The sequence below is a fragment of the Moschus berezovskii genome, chromosome X, assembly GCF_049115385.1.
Source record: "Moschus berezovskii isolate FMDL1 chromosome X, NW_MosBer_1.0, whole genome shotgun sequence".
Classification (NCBI taxonomy): domain Eukaryota; kingdom Metazoa; phylum Chordata; class Mammalia; order Artiodactyla; family Moschidae; genus Moschus; species Moschus berezovskii.
In genome coordinates, this window is record NC_142488.1 from 17,836,159 (window position 1) to 17,853,261 (window position 17,103).

Here is a 17,103-nt window from a genome sequence, read left to right on the forward strand (position 1 = left end):
TGTTTTATTACTGTTGAATTTAAGGAGTTTTTGAAAAATATATATTCTTGATTAAAATCCATGTTGGATATGTTTGAAAATATTTTTTTCCCAGCTTTGTAGCTTGTCTTTTCATTGCTTAATCAGATCTTTCACAGAGCAGAATGTTTTAATTTTGGTGCAGTAATTTAATAATTTTTCCTTTTATAGATTGTATTTTTGGTGGTAAGTCTAAAAACTCTTTGTCTAGTCATTCATCCTAAAGATTTTCTCCTTTGTTTGCCTCTAAAATTTTATAAATTTGCATTTTACATTTCAGTCCATGATCTGTTTTGAGTTAATTTTTATATAGGTTGCTTGAGATGTAGGTTGAGGCTTTTTGTTTTTTGGCCTATGGATGACCAGTTGCTATAGCACTACTTGTTGAACAGTCTCTCCTTCATCCACTGAATTTCTTTTGGAGGCAAAAATCAGTTGAGCGTATTTGTGTGGCTCTATTTGTGGGTTCTCTGAGCTGATTGTTTATCCTTCTGCCAGTGTCATGCCGTCTTGACTACTGTTATGTGGCTCTGTAGCAAGCCTCACCGTCAGATCTAGTGATTCCTCCCACCTTATTCTGCTTTTTCAGAATTTCTTTAGCTATTCCAGGTCATGTGCCTTTCCATTTCTGTTTTAGAATAAGCTTTCCTATATCTATAGAACACTTGCTGGCATTTTGATAGGAATTACTTTAAATTTATATATCCATTTGGGAAGGATTGGCATCTTGTTGAGTCTTATAATACATGAGTACAGTGTGTTTCTCTGTTTAGGTTCTCTTCAGTTTTTTTCATTAACATTTTGTAATTTTCAGGATACAGATCCTGTAGCTATTTTGTTAGGTTTGTATTTCATTTCCTTGGAGCAATTGTAAATCTTATGTTGCTTCTAATTTCTGTCTCCATATTTTTGTAGTTTGTATATAGAAATGTGATTAGTTTCACTTGTATTCTACAAGCTCGTGAAACTCATAGTTCTAGGAGTTTTTTGATAGATTCCTTGGGATTTTATATGTAGACCATCATGTCATTTGTATATAGTGTCCATTTCATTCCTTTTTTTACAGTTTGCTTTTTATTTTTTTTTCGTGGCTTATTACTCTGATTAGAACTTATAATACTGTGTTAAGTTGCAGTGATTAGAGCAGACATTCTTGTCTTTTTTGTGACCTTAGGGAAAAAGCATTGTCTTTCACCATTAAATATGTTAGCTATAGAGTTTCGTGGATGATGTTTATCAAGTTAAGGAAATTACCTTCTATTCTTAGCTTGCCAGAGTTTTTTTTTTTTTTTAAGTCATGAATGGATGCTGGATTTTGTCAGATTCCTCTATTATATGATTTTTGTTCTTTACCCTGTTGATATTATTTTCAAATGTCAAATCAGTCTTGAATATCTGGAATAAATCCAACTTGGTCATGGTGCATATTTCTTTTCATATATTGCTGGATTTGATTTGCTAATATTTTGAGTTCATGAGCTGTATCAGTCAGTAATTTTCATGTTTTGTGTTGTCTGGGTTTGGTATCCACATAGCAGTAACTTCATAAAATGACTTGGGAAGTGTTTCTTCCTCTTCTGATTTCTGGAAGAGGTTATATAAAATCGATGCTGATTCATCTTTAAATATTTGGTAGAATTCTTCAATGAACCCACCAGAGCCTGAAGATTTATTGGAAACTCTAAAATTATATATTCACTGTATTTAATAATTATCTGACTGTTGTTTATTTCATCTTGGTTAAGTTTTGGTAGCTTATGATTTTCAAGGAATTGGCCCTTTTTTTCTTCTAAGTTGTCAAATTTATGAGTGTGAAGTTTGTGGTACTTCTTACTATCCTTTTAATGGCTACAGAATTATAGGCATCTCCCCTATTTCATTCCTGATATTGATAATTTTTGTCTTCTCTCTTTTTAAAAATCTTTATCAGTCTTGGTAGAGGTTAATCAACTTTACCAATTTTGGGGGGAAACAGATTTTACTTCATTGATTTTTTTTCAATTGTTTTCTTATTTGAAACATCATTGATTTCTGATTTTATCTTTATTATTACCTTCTGTCTTGCTTTGGGTTTGTTTTCTTTTTCTAGTGTTGAGGTAAGAATTTAGGTTATTGATTTGAGACCTTTCTTCTGTAATATATGCAGTTCAGTTCAGTCGCTCAGTCGTGTCCGACTCTCTGCGACCCCATGAATCACAGCATGCCAGGCCTCCCTGTCCATCACCAACTCCCGGAGTTCATTCAAACTCATGTCCACAGAGTCGGTGATGCCATCCAGCCATCTCATTCTCTGTCGTCCCCTTCTCCTCCCGCCCCCAACCTTTCCCAGCATCAGGGTCTTTTCCAGTGAGTCAACTCGTCGCATGAGGTGGCCAAAGTATTGCAGTTTCAGCTTTAGCATCAGTCCCTCCAATGAACACCCAGGATTGATCTCCTCTAGAATGGACTGGTTGGATCTCCTTGCAATACAACGGACTCTCAAGAGTCTTCTCCAGCACCACAGTTCAAAAGCATCAATTCTTCAGTGATCAGCCTTCTTCACAGTCCAACTCTCACATCCATACATGACCACGGGAAAAACCATAGCCTTGACTAGTGCTATACAATTCTCTCAGCATTGCTTTAGTTACATCCCACATATTTTGATATAATATGTTTTCATTAAGGGCCTTCCCTGGTGGCTCAGACCTTAAAGAATCTGTTTGCAGTCCCGGAGACCCGGATTCGATCCCTGGGTTGAGAAGATCCCCTGGAGAAGGGAATGGCTACCCACTCCAGTATTCTTTGGAGAACTCCATGGACAAAGGAGCCTGGTGGGCTATAGTCCATGGGGTCGCAAAGAGTCGGACACGACTGAACGACTAACACACACATTTTCATCAAGATGTTTGCCCCTCCCTCAGCTTTCCTAGAAAAGGGCTCTGCTGAAAGCTTTCCAGGAGTTCAGGGTTTTTAAGGCATGACCCACCCATCTCCATGCATGGCCCTGCAGTAAAACCGTTCTCTGCTCCAAAGTCCAACGTTTTGGTATTATTTGACCTCACTGCACATGGGGTGCATGTACTCACTTGCATATGGTAACTGTTGACCATCCTGACTAGGAGGGGCAGGAGAGGCAGGTGTACCTTGTCACTGTTCCCCACATGGCCTCCACTGACGCTACCCTGTCAGGGGATTGGGCCTGCTTCCCACTCTGCCTTTGCTGGTATGAATGGAGTCACAATTTTCAAGTCTGGCTGGAGTAGAGTGGTTATTGTTTAAAAGTTTTCCGTCTTGGTAGGCTGGTCCTTTACTGGCCTTTTAGCTCGAGAGAGAGCGGACTTTGGTTGGGGCTATTTCTTGTCTGTGTCACAGGCATTTTGGGGTTGCTTGTTGAAGTAGTTTTATTGGAGTTGCTTTAAAATCCTTGGTATGATGAGTGAATTTTGATTCTATCCTGGTCAATTTGTATGAGGCTCTGGATCCTTTTTGATTTCTTTTGTTGAGCAGGTAGACTTCCTGTAGCAGGATAGTGTGAGGGTTGGGGGTTCAGTTTCTTCCTAGGCCTCCCTGATCCCACCTCTGCAGAAATCTTGCTTTTACTCCCACTGCCTCCTTGCAGGTGGATGGAGCAGATGTTCAGCTCCTCACTTGGCCCTGCCAAGACCTTCCCAGCAAAGAAAGTGAAAGTGAAGTTGCTCAGTCGTGTCCGACTCTTTACGACCCCATGGACTGTAGCCCACCAGGCTCCTCCATCCATGGAATTTTCTAGGCAAGAGTACCAGAGTGGGTTGTCATTTCCTTCTCCAGGGGATCTTCCCAACCCAGGGATTAAAGCCAGGTCTCCTGGATTGCAGGCAGACGCTTTACCGTTTGAGCCACCAGGGAATCCCAGCAAAAGTGGACCACTAATTCACCCCGCCTTATTATCTCTGCTTTGTCCTGAAGACACTACCCTGGCAGGGGCACCAGAGTACTGTTGCCTGCTTCTGCCTAGGGGAAGAGAGATGATCAGCTTGGGGACTGGACCCACCAGCACCACAAAGGGGTGAATGGAGCAATACCTGCTTCTGCCAGGCTGGGGATGGAAGATTAGGTTCCTGCTTTCTTATATGTGTATGTGAGAGTGTCTACCCACTTAGCCCCACTGAAACCTCAGTGGGATAGTGGTGCAGTTTTTCCTTTCATGTTTGCTTGAGCAGGGTGAGTATTGCCTGAAGGATTTTCCATTGTTAGCTCATCCTTTTCTTGATCTTTTAGCAGTGGGAACGGGCTATTCTTGGCACTTTTTTATATTCGACTCTTGTGGGTTCCAGGTCACCCTGGTGAGGATACATGGGAAACAATGAGGAATCCCAGGAGACTGAGTGCCGAGATATTCCTTAGGCCCCCAAGTCTCCAGGCACTTGTCCTCCTCCTTTCCATCCTGTCTTCTATCTTTGTGTATTATATACAGGGGTCTTTAGTTTTCAGAGGAGGCACCTGGTAGAAATGGGGCTACTCCATCTTTACCAACTAGAAGTTTCCATGTGTGTGTGTGAAAATTCTGTAAACACCCATTTTATGATAATGAACATCAGTTCATTCTTCAAATATACCGTGTATCAGGCACTGTGATTGAGACATAGTCTTTACCTTCAGAAATCTCAGTTTTTTACAGTTCAAAGTCCTGTGAAATAGATTTTAATATGCCCCATAGCACTCAGGTAGAAATATAATTGTTTTAGAAATAAAACTAAATCTAAGTCACCACCTGGCTTGTTGGTATTACTAGCACTCCTTTGCTTCCCGTGGACTAATACAAACCTCCTTTGGTTTATGATATACCAGGCAAATGGGGAAAGGGGCGTTGTCCTTAGTGCTTTGTCGTTACCATGGTTACTGTTGCTTGTTACTCAGGTTACCATTAGACATTTACCAGGAGCTGCCCTCCAGTGGGCATTGTTTCCCTGGCCCCACCTCTCCAGGCTGTGGTGCTTAGTGAGCAGAAGGGAGGGGTCTCTCCAAGCACCATCACTGTTCTAAGTCCTGGACACGCTTCTGTCTCATGTGGAAGCTACAGCCCCAAAATCCAGAGGAATGTCACCTCTCTTTAACCTATTGGGTGGGAAGTTCGGTTCAACTGTGAGTCTGGGCTTTATATAGTAAGGTCTGTTAGTTCTCTCCAGGGTTGGGAGAAGCCCCTTGGGGACAAATTACTTGCTCTCGACTTTCCTCTGGAAACTTGCTTTGGTGATTTGAGAATACCCAGAAGTAGAGTTGAGCAAGCTCCAGGAGTGGGTGATGGACAGGGGAGCCTGGCGCGCTGCAGTCTGTGGGGTCGCAAAGAGTTGGACATGACTGAGCAACTGAACTGAACTGAGAAGTAGAGTGTTTTGAACTTGATGATGGTAATAATGGTAATAACATTTAGCTTATGTGCTGTACTAAGCATTTTCTTTGTATCTTCTCATTTAATCCTAATAGCAGTCTCAAGAGTTAGTGATACCATTAGACCCAGATTGCAACAAAGGAAATCGAGGTACCAAGAAGTGAACAAACTGGCCCACAGTCACTCGGCTAGTAGCTGGTGGAGCTAGAATTCAAATCCAGGCAGTGTGACTCTGGATCTGAAGTTCTCACACTTCTTGATGTATGACATCTTTTGACTTTCACTTTGTTTGTTATTATTTGTTTGAAATCAAGATTGTGTCTGAAAGAACACATTTTTGAAAGTTATCATAAAATTAAATGTAATTAAACAGCATTTCTAGTTAGAAACACTTTTCGTTTTCTTTCTTATGAAACTATATAGCTAGATCTGGCAACTGGAGTATGAAAAATAGCCTGTACATAGCTTATGTTTTAAATTGGAGTATAGTCATCTAATAGTCAGATTTTTTATTTGTTTCTGAAAGTCGGAAGTGATGATTTTGTTAGAAATTTCTGCCTTTCTTGTTTGGTAGTTTAGGGCTCAAGAGAAAATTTAACCAAATTATTTTTTATGATATATATCTGTTTATCACATTTCTTTATATGGTGGTAACATTTTCTATTACTTTAGAAGTGCCTTTTTGAACAAAAATACAGGTAGTATAACTAGAAGGATGTGATTCAGAAGTCACTATATAAATATTATGCATGCCCTTAGATTTAAATTCTACTTTAGGGGCTTATTATAAAGCTGTTATAATGTAGCCAAGTTCCTTTGTTCAGAAAAGATTTGTCCTTTAACTTGATTTTTCAGTGAAAATATATAAATTGTTCCATTCATTTAAAATGTGGAATCAAGTTTATTTACATGTATATTCTGTGTACCTGATAGTATAAAATATAAAATTTCTGCCATGTTTTGTTAGAGAATAATATATAATTTCTCTTAAAGTCATCCATTAATTTCTGTTTTTTCATATCATTGGTTTTGAGATTTCTACAGGCACTTTCTCACTATGTGATTTATCTGAATCACTATGTGATTTTTCTAAGTCAGATACCTTTTTCAAAATTGTATTGATTTATCATCCATGCTGTTTAAATACATTCTTTGTTGATATATAAAGATTCTTTGTTAGTTCTGGCTCAAGAGGAACCACAGGAGAGAGCTTTGAAACTTTAAATTTAATTCATTAAGATGACATCTGTTAAAACACCTGCTGTAGTGAGTCCTGTTGGATGTCTGGAATAAACAACAAGAAGGACATGATTAGTGATTGTAGACAACCCATATTCTGGAAGGGGCAAAACTCATGACAGCATAATGATTGGGATGTGCTCTCTGTCCTTGAGTTCTAGGACATTTTGTGTCCGTTGGTTTGCAACTCTGCCTCAAGGCTGTTGTGTGAATAGGGAGCTTCTCATGTCCTCTTGCTCTACCTGTCAGTCCTTCACATCTTGGCAGTGTCGTCGTAATCCTGCACCTGAGGACCTTATGCCTTAAAGATATTATACAGAACATAATTTTGGTTGCTTTCAAACTTTGGAGCTTCCTTAGCATGTTCTGTCCTAAAACCTGGCATATTTTTCATGAATTGGAAAAAACTAAACCTTGGTGATGTTGGGGCTCAAGGTGTGTCACCCCAAAATATGCCACAATGGCATATTGATTATTTTGAACTGATGTTGTTTGAGAAACAGCTGATGCAAGAAAGAAGCTCTGACCCACTTCTGTCCCCCTAAAAGCAGGAAATAAATCTCCCGTGTGAAAGAAAGGTGCACTATCTAGAGATAGTGTGAATGTGTGTGCTCAGTTGTGTCCGATTCTTGACATTTTGAAAATGTCAAAAGACAGTTTATTTCAAAACTCAGGGGATTGGTTTGTTTAAGAGAAATGTTATTTCAGCCTTTATTTTCTGTGATGTTTTTAGTTATGATGAAATTTACATATTCCATTTCTATGCCCTGTGTGTCTATTGCCTTATTTCTTCTTGGTCCCTGTAAGATCCTTAAGAAGTACTTAGAGCAGTTGAACTGCCTAATTCACCCTACCGAGCTATTTGTACGCCTTTCTGCTAGGTCTTAGGGGCAAGAGTTATTTGTAGTGCCTGCACTCATGGATCTTATTAACTGTAGTTTGAGGTAGGCCTTGAGGCAGAGTTGCAAACCAAAGATTCCAAGGGTAGTTGTGGTAAGAGCTTGGTAGGAGGTGTGGTTAGTGTGCTAGGGACCTCAGGAGAGGAGCACACAGAATAAGCTGGGGGATCATGCAGTGCTTCCCAAAGGAAGGTTTTGAAGGAGGAAAGAAAGAATTAACTAGAAATACAGAATTGGTTTCTTGTCATTTAAATAGCAGCTTTAACATCACTTCCTTGGAAACTCCCTAACCCAAATCAATACTCTATTAAGTTGACCCATTTTGCTTTCTTTTATAGCAGTTACTGTTATCTTCTTGTCTGTTACTTGTTTGCTTATTATGTCTCTTCTCTCCAGAATGTAATTACTGTTAGAACAGGGACCCTCCCTCTTTTTGTCTTGTTTCCTATGTATCCCCACTGCTTAGTATCGTGCCTGTCACCTTCTAGGAGCTTGGAAAATTTTGTTTGTTGAACAAATGAATAAATGAATGAAGAAATGATGAATACTGGAGACAGAGTGTGAGCGGATAAAAGTAAATATGTGTGAAGGCTCAGTTGAGAAGCTGCAAATAATTAGATGTGGCTGGAGCAGAGGTGCTTTTTCTTAAAAGTTAGGAGATGAAGTGTGGAATGAAAACTTTATCCTTGACAGCTTCCGGGCTGCATGAAATGTAATACATATTTTTTTCCCTGAATCCAGTGATTGACAAGCAGAGTATGTTTGAAATATCTATTTTGGCAAAGCTGATGGCCTCACTGAGGCCTTGGGAAAATGTTACTAGAAAAGGATTTCAACTAGAAAGCTTTGGTGACATTCTTAAAGTAGCCAGAATGTATAAGGTACTAAGGCATAAGGTCCTCAGGTGTGGGATTTACTACGACACTGCCAAGATGTGAAGGACTGCCAAGAATATTAGAATGTTATTAGGTTTACAGTGTTCCTCGGCTAATTCTCTTGAAACATTGCATTACTTGAGGTTTATATTCCATGGTTGTTTCAAAGGCATGGCCACTTTGGCGATTTTTCTCTTCCTCTCTCCTTTTTATTTTTGCTTTAGTGCTTGAGGTAGTATGTATGATGTCATCCAGCTTCTTTATGTGATGATGGTAAGCAGTTCCTCTTCCATAACTGTGAAAATGGTACAGTTCATTTCAGACCTTTTATTACATACATATTACATGTAAGATAAAGTGCTGACTACTTGGATATAAAGATAAGCCAGATTTTAGCTCTTTCAAAAATATCACAGGTTGCTGATTTATATCTGAAACACATCATTTCCTATGGTAAGAGAAAGCAAATCTGGCATTTCCTAGATTTCCCTACAATGCATAACAACAAATTTTCACCAAATTGACTAGAGCCTTTGAAAATAAATTTTTTAAGAAAAGAAAAATTGTTACTACCTAAGTTGAATGTACTTTTCAGTTTTCTACATGGATTATGGTTATGGCTGTGACTTAGAACTTTTTTCAGATTTTGCTTGTACCCTTCTGTTTCCTTGTCTGCCTAGGTGTGACTGATCTGTCAGAAAGCATTGTCACAGGGTCCCTGGAGGTACTCCAGGTCCCTTGTGTGAATAGGGAGCTTCTCATGTCCTCTTGCTCTACCTGTCAGTCCTTCACATCTTGGCAGTGTCGTCGTAATCCTGCACCTGAGGACCTTATGCCTTAAAGATATTATACAGAACATAATTTTGGTTGCTTTCAAACTTTGGAGCTTCCTTAGCATGTTCTGTCCTAAAACCTGGCATATTTTTCATGAATTGGAAAAAACTAAACCTTGGTGATGTTGGGGCTCAAGGTGTGTCACCCCAAAATATGCCACAATGGCATATTGATTATTTTGAACTGATGTTGTTTGAGAAACAGCTGATGCAAGAAAGAAGCTCTGACCCACTTCTGTCCCCCTAAAAGCAGGAAATAAATCTCCCGTGTGAAAGAAAGGTGCACTATCTAGAGATAGTGTGAATGTGTGTGCTCAGTTGTGTCCGATTCTTGTGACCCCATGGACTGTAGACCACCAGGCGCCTCTGTCCTTGGAATTCTCCAGGCAGGAATATCAGAGTGAGTTGCCATTTCCTTCTCCAGGGGATCTTCTTGACCAAGGATTAAACCTGAGTTTCTTACGTCTCCTGCATTGGCAGGCGAGTTCTTTACCACTGAGCCACTAGGGAAGCCCCAAATCAGACATTCTTAAGCTATGATTTAATAACCATTTTAGCTATACTGTCTCTAACTTCAGCAGGGTATGAGTCTATACTCATGGGTCTGATTTTTGTTAGGGCTCTCAGGAATCAGTGAGCAACTTGCTTCTATAGTAGCGATTGCTGCTATAACAATCTGCTGTTGTTAGCTTTTTGTATCTTGTTTACCCACCAGTGTCTAAAAAATTTAAGTATGTTGACTTCAATGGTATCTACATAATTTACTGGGAAAATTGGCCATGAGGAAGTTAGGCACAGTCAGTTCTTCTCTCAATCAAGGAATCTATAGCAAGCTGTTTGCCTTCATTTGGATCATATATTTTTATGTTGATCATTAGTCCATTTTAATTTTAAACCTTTCTTTGTTTATTTTTCTATCATTATATATAGCTGAATGTTTATGTATTTAACGGAGATAATCTTTCTGGAGTACCTGGTGATGTATCTTTGATCAATAAATTGGTTTTTCTCTCCTAATCTTTTCTTATCATGGTTCCAGATAAGAGAGTAGGGTAAAAGCCTCTTCAGAGGGGAAATTCCTTTGAGACTTAAAAGGGAAACAAAAGACAGCCCTTCTAGGTGCCAAAGAAATGTGGATTGAAGAGCAGAGTTAAGGCAGGCATGTCCTGACATTCTCTTCCCCGCACCCCTCCCACCACCATGAAAGTGAAAGTCACTCAGTCGTGTCCAACTCTTTGCAACCCCATGGACTGTACGGCCCATGGAATTCTCCAGGCCAGAATAATGGAATGGGTGTAGCCTTTCCCTTCTCCAGAGGATCTTCCCAACCCAGGGATCGAACCCAGGTCTCCCTCATCGCAGGCAGATTCTTTACCAGCTGAGCCACGAGGGAAGCCCAAGAATACTGGAGTGGGTAGCCTATCCATTCTCCAGTGGATCTTCCTGACCCAGGAATTGAACTGGGCTCTCCTGCACTGCAGGTGGATTCTTTACCACCTGAGATATCAGGGAAGCCCTTCCCACCACCATGGGGGTCTGTAATTCTGGGTTTGTGGGACACTGAGTTGCAGGTAAAGCCAAAAGTATAGGATACTTATGCCCCATTCCCCTCTTGAAACTCAGGGAAGAAACTGCCTTGCAAGGTTGCCTCAACACAATGGAAGCAGTGACAGCAGAGTGAACTGTGGCATGATGTGGTTAGGTGGAGAGAGGATGCCTGGGCCTCCTTCAGCTTGTGAGTGTCTTCTGAGGAATCCCAAAGGTATCACCCACCCCAGGTAACTAGGTTGAGAGTTAGTGAACCTGTCAGTGGGGATGCTGTGTTGAAGGGCCGGCTGATATGAGCACTCTAGTTGTTGGCCAGGTAGCAGTCATACATGAGATTGCAGAGTGTAGATGGCTTTATCTATTAAAGCTGAGAAGGAGACAACAACCAGGCCAGACCCCTGGGCTCTAAGCCAAGAGAACATCCCTGAGCCCACAGCTTGCATGGGGTCCAGCATTAGCGTCTGGCCAGTGTCTGGGGTCCAGACCTATAAGGAACCTTGTCTTGGGGACCATAGAGCCCCAGGGGACAGCACAAGGGCCAGTACATGTGTATCTGTGAGTCTTTCCTTTACCACAGTCAAGTTACAAAACCCAATCCACATCCATATACCTAGCTGCCATCTTCATAGAAGCAGTGAGAAAATCTGAACAGAGAAACTGAGTGTTTACCTGAAGAAAACTATAAACCACCTTACCTGTTCCCTGAGAAACCTGTATTCAGGTCAAGAAGCAACAGTTAAAACCAGACATAGTACAACAAACTGGTTCAAAATTGGGAAAGGAATACGTCAAGGCTGTATATTGTCACCCTGCTTATTTAACTTATATGCAGAGCATATCATGTGACTTGCCGGGCTGGATGAAGCACAAGCTGGAATCAGTATTGAAGGGAGAAACATCAGTAACCTCAGATATGCAGATAACACCACCCTTATGGCAGAAAGCTAAGATGAACTAAAGAGCCTCTTGATGAAAGTGACAGGGGAGAGTGAAAAAGCTGGCTTAAAGCTCAACATTCAGAAAATGAAGATCATGGCATCCGGTCCCATCACTTTGGGGCAAACAGACGGGGGAAAAGTAGTAACAATGACAGATTGTATTTTCTTGGGCTCCAAAATTGCTGCGGACAGTGACTGCAGCCATGAAATTAAAAGATGCTTGCTCCTTGGAAGGAAAGCTATGACAAACCTAGACAGTGTATTAAAAAGCAGAGACGTTACTTTGCCAACAAAGGTCCATCTAGTCAAGGCTATGGTTTTTCCAGTAGTCATGTATGGATGTGAGAAATGGACTATAAAGAAAGCTGAGAACTGGAGAATTGATGCTTTTGAACTGTGGTGATGGAGAAGACTCTTGAGAGTCCCTTGGACCACAAGGAGATCCAACCAGTCCATCCTAAAGGAGATCAACCCTGAATATTCTTTGGAAGGACTGATGCTGAAGCTCTAATACTTTGGCCACCTGATGGGAAGAGCTGACTCATTGGAAAATACCCTGATGCTGGGAAAGATTAAGGGCAGGAGGAGAAGGGAGTGACAGAGGATGAGATGGTTGGATGGCATCACCAACTCAATGGTCGTGAGTTTGAGCAAACTCTGGGAGATAGTGAAGGACAGGGAAGCCTGGCGTACTGCAATCCTTGGGGTCACAAAGAGTAGGACATGACTTAGTGACTAAACAACAGCAATTATAAATCAAAAAGGACTGAGCTACTATAAAATGCAAGTTAAAGTCAAGATCAGAGCTTGAAAAACAAGATTAAATCAGTTGTAGAAAATTAAAGAGCTACATTTTCTTGGCACATCCTAGATTTAGTCTTAGAGGATATATTTTCATCATTTAAATTTAAATTTTGCTCACTATTGAACACAGCCTAAATCCAGTGATTGTCTAATTGAGGTTGTAGATTGCCTGCATTTGGCATACCTAATTAATGCTATTTTTGATTATTTGATCACTAGAAGTGGAATTTTCATTTTCTCATTATCTATCATTGTTATAAAATGAGTGCAAAATGAAATAAAATTGTAGCACAATTGTACAGTAACTGCAGTATGTACATGATGGTTAATATTTCTAATCTGAAGTGCTGTCTGGCAAGCATCATTACAATGTACTTTTTGAAATTTCCATTCATTTGCTGACAATACCAAGTGTGAGTATGGTGTAGCCAAGGTGGTTTGAGAGAATCTGTATATAATGTCTGTAAGTGTGGGCTATATGAAATCAAGTACATCTCAGATTTTGCATAATCTATAAATAGGGAGCTAAATTGAAAGTTCACCTATCCCTTTCTAGTGAAGAGAGTTGCTATTTGCTGTGCTAGAGGGATTAGTGAAAATTGTTCTCTGGGTGCCTCATTTTTCATCTTGATAACGTTTTATTAATTATCTCATCTATCATAATAGGTAGGGCAGTCAATTTGTATTAGTCTATAACTATGAGGTGAATTATTTTTAAATGATGCATTTAAAATCAACTCTATTGAGGTAAAATTTACATATAAAGAATGTACCCTATATACAGTAAGAGGTAGCTATTTTAAGTGTATGATTCTGTGTGAACTAGTTTCCTTAGTTCCTCATGGTTACATCCTTAGACATTATTAACCAGTGTGCTTTCAGGCTGATATTGATCCACTAACACTTATACTGGACCATATTAGAAGTATTTATAAAGGCTTTCTAGGTGTGTGGGCTTGTTTACATTTATCAGCTAAATGGTCCTAGGTTTTTGTTTTTTATTCTTATATTTGAGAGACTCAAACCTCAGCCATCTAGGTGGCTCCAAGTCTCATAGCCTTATTGGTACATTCACTTGTAATGTTCAAGTAAAAACAGTTCAGGACTTGACTGTGGGAATTCTAGTGTTCTCCTTAAGAATGTGGCTTACGTTTTCAAGAGAGTCTCTCCATTTTCTCTTCCCACTAACCTCATGTTGCTATATCTAACCTCGAGAGGCTCTTCCCTTCTCTGTTCCACATAGGCCTAGGCTTTACCTCTCTTCCTTCATTTCCTGAAACTCCACTAATATAAAATGACTGGGAGCATCTGCAGCACATGCGCCCTGAGGATTTGGGGACCTTGTTACTATGTTCGACTGTGATTGATGTACTAGCTAGTTCTGGGTCTGTGACAATTTCCTTCACTCAGAGTCTCTATCTCACAACACACATGTTAGATATTAGTAATTATGTGACATATCTGTTTCCATATTATACTTTGCCAGACTAGAGGAAAGCTTACTAGTTTTGTCACAAAATGGAATAGAGGTGATGGTGAAGGAGAGCAATCCTTGTTGCAGGTGGAGAAATGAATCAATAAATGATGTTTTAATTTAGTAAGCCTTCTGATATAACTTGATAAACATTGGCAACCTAGTAACTGCAATAATTTTATAGCAATGCTGTGGAAGAATATTTTTAACAAAAATAAAGCGTTATTGGTTTTGCAGTGCCTTTTCAAGATCTGTAGGAGGCTAGAGTAGCCAAATAGCAAAAGAGATTTTTAATCAACACAGTATAATTCTGAACTTAAAGAGTTGTTTCAATTCCTGCCTGCTGAAGGACTTCTGGACAGAGCCAGATAAAATTTTGAAGACTCTGTGTTCTTTCATTATCCTCATTTTTTAAAACTTTCTGAAGAAAGAAGGAAACAGATCCATCTTAATAAGCCTCCCAGGGATACACTGTCCTTAAAAAGCATAAACGTGTATATTTGTATTCTGTGTTTTTAGGTTTGTTGTTTGAGTTCCTTGTATATCAAGGAATATCTTTTATTCTTTTTATAATTACGGTAGGAAAAGGTGTTTTTCTCTGTTAAGCTGTAGTGAAATTAGTAAATGATGTCCAAATAGATGGATGCCATGGGCCGGTAAGATGTGAGGTTTAAATACATTATGCAGAGCGACATTTGCACTAGATCTTTCTCTCTTGCTCAGCATACTTTTAGACCAGTCATACATTTATTTCACACTTGCAGTCCTGTGGTAGAATCAGATAAATATGTGAAGGTGTCACTTTAATACAAGTTACAAAGGAGAGGTGTCTACTCAGAGAGCCTTTGGGGCTTCAGACATAGTCACGGGGCTATAGGAAGACTTCCTTAAGGAAGTGACAATTGAGCTAAGGCCTAAGGGATAGTGTAGGGTTGAATGGCATAGGGAGGGCCAAGGTTTTAGGAGGAAAGGGAACAGCCTTAACAGCAGGAGAGATCATGGTAAGGATGGTGAGGGCTCGGCAAGAAAGGGAGACCAAAGAAGAAGTTGGGGACCATTCCCTGCTGACCAGGTAAAAGAGCTTTGATATGGTCCTTAGGGCAGGGGAGTTTGGGAAGAGTCTTTTAAGGGCAGTTAATCAGATTTTCCTTTGCAAATGAAGAGCCTGTTGCCGAGTGGCAGACATATTAAAAGTGTTAGGAAGTTAGGCAGTACCCTGGGTGGGAGTTCCAAAGGCTCCAACTAGGATGCAAGTGTTCAGGTAGAGAAGAACAGTGGACCAATTTGAAAAAGATTTAGGAAACAAAAATCAGCAGTACTTGGTGATAACCTGGACAGACTGGGGATTGTAGACAAGGGAGATGGAAAGAGTTGGCCTTAATTTCTGGCTAGGGTTCACTGAGATATGGGACAGGAGGCAGGACCAGGTTCAGAGGGGGAAGGTGAGGGCATGGTTAGGCATGCTGTCTAAATATTTTATATTCATTTATTCTCATTTTACATCTCAATAAAGACTTATGGGGGCAGATCCAGCCCAGAGTGGGTAGAAGGGATTTGATGTTTTATTGGAAACAAATGAGATAATAGATTTTGTTATGTAGGAATTTTATTACTGACTTGACTTGAAGGCAGTTGTTTTATAGAAGACTTTTTCTTTGTAAGATCCCACTTCCCACATCTTCCTTTCTTGGCTGCATGCTTTCTCATGTTCTTGATGACGTATTCATATCTTCATAAGGCTATCCTCTTTTTAGAGCCTGAGCATGGGAGTTTTCCTTGTAATGCTTTTTAAAATGTAAGAGTTCTTAGCAACAAAAAATAATGTTTTTATTTATGTTTTGATAGTTCACTATATGACGTTCTAATGGAACCATATTGCAAAAGTTATTATAAAAGTAATTGTTGTTTTGTGAAAATGAAATGAATGTAGACATTTTAGTACCTTGATTAATAGCTTTAATAATTTTTGAAGAATTAATCTTTTAATCTTCCCATTTTTAACTAAAATTTCTTTTCAGTGCTTTAGTCTTTTTCAAAGCTTTACCTAATCTTAACAAGTGGTCAGGCTCTTTTTTAAGGGAAATGCTTATAGTGGACTATCACAAAACCATTACAATGAATAAAGCTAAAGCAAGGTTTCTCAACATCAGTACTTTTGACATTTGGGGCCAAGTAATTCTTTGTGATGGAGACTGTCCTGTGCATTGTAGGGCGTTCAGCAGAATCCGTAGCTTTTAACCACTAGATGCTAGTAAGAAGTGTGTGCTGCAGTCCATGGGGTTGTAAAGAATCAGACACAACTTAGCAACTGAACAACAGCGACAATCCCCGACCCTGTTGTGATAACCAGAAGTGTCTGCAGATGTTGCCAGATGTCCCCTGGGGGCACAGTTATCCCCAGGTGGCTAGATTTATGTTTAAATCTCAACTATAACATGTTGTACTTAAAAATAACTGTTGCAAAAGGGTGTGGAAAATAACATGTCAGTTATGATTTTTAATATACAAAATAGTAAATTTGCTTAAGGATGAATTCATTGGTAGTAATAAAAATGTGTCTGGGAATGGTACATACCAACTTTAGGATGGCAGTTACCTCTGGGAAGAGAAGGAATGGGCATGAACGAAGTTTTATTTATGATATTTCACATTTCAGAAAGAGAAAGAGCAAAGCAAATTAAATCAACATATTATAAACTTAAATCTCAAAGTGGAATACATTTTTTCTTTATATTTACATGATCAATCATTTTAAACTTCTGTGGCATATCATATAACATTCACTGTACTTCTTTTGCCAAAAATTTTTACTTACTGTCATGCATTATTACACACTAGGATGTAAGCATTTGTACAAACGAGATGCTTCACTTACTCACTCATGTTAAACTTAGGATGCCACGTAAAAAAGAACCTCACATAAAGTTGGGGCCCAACAGACAGTTCTTAGCTGACTAAAATACACACCTGAGTATTAATCTTTCTTGATTATGTCTGAAATACTTAATTTAGTAGTTATTCTAACTTTTAGTATTGGCAGACTATGGTAGTTTAGATATATTAATAATAAATACTTGGCACACTGTGGTAGTTTATACGTATTAATAATAAATACAAGTCAAGGA

General features: G+C 39.4%; 1 protein-coding gene across 3 annotated transcripts in view; it reads left to right on the forward strand.

Moving 5' to 3' along the window:
- The window catches only part of CDKL5 (cyclin dependent kinase like 5), a 181,999-nt gene that overhangs the window by 92,030 nt on the left and 72,866 nt on the right, over positions 1-17,103 (forward strand). The window lies entirely within an intron of this gene.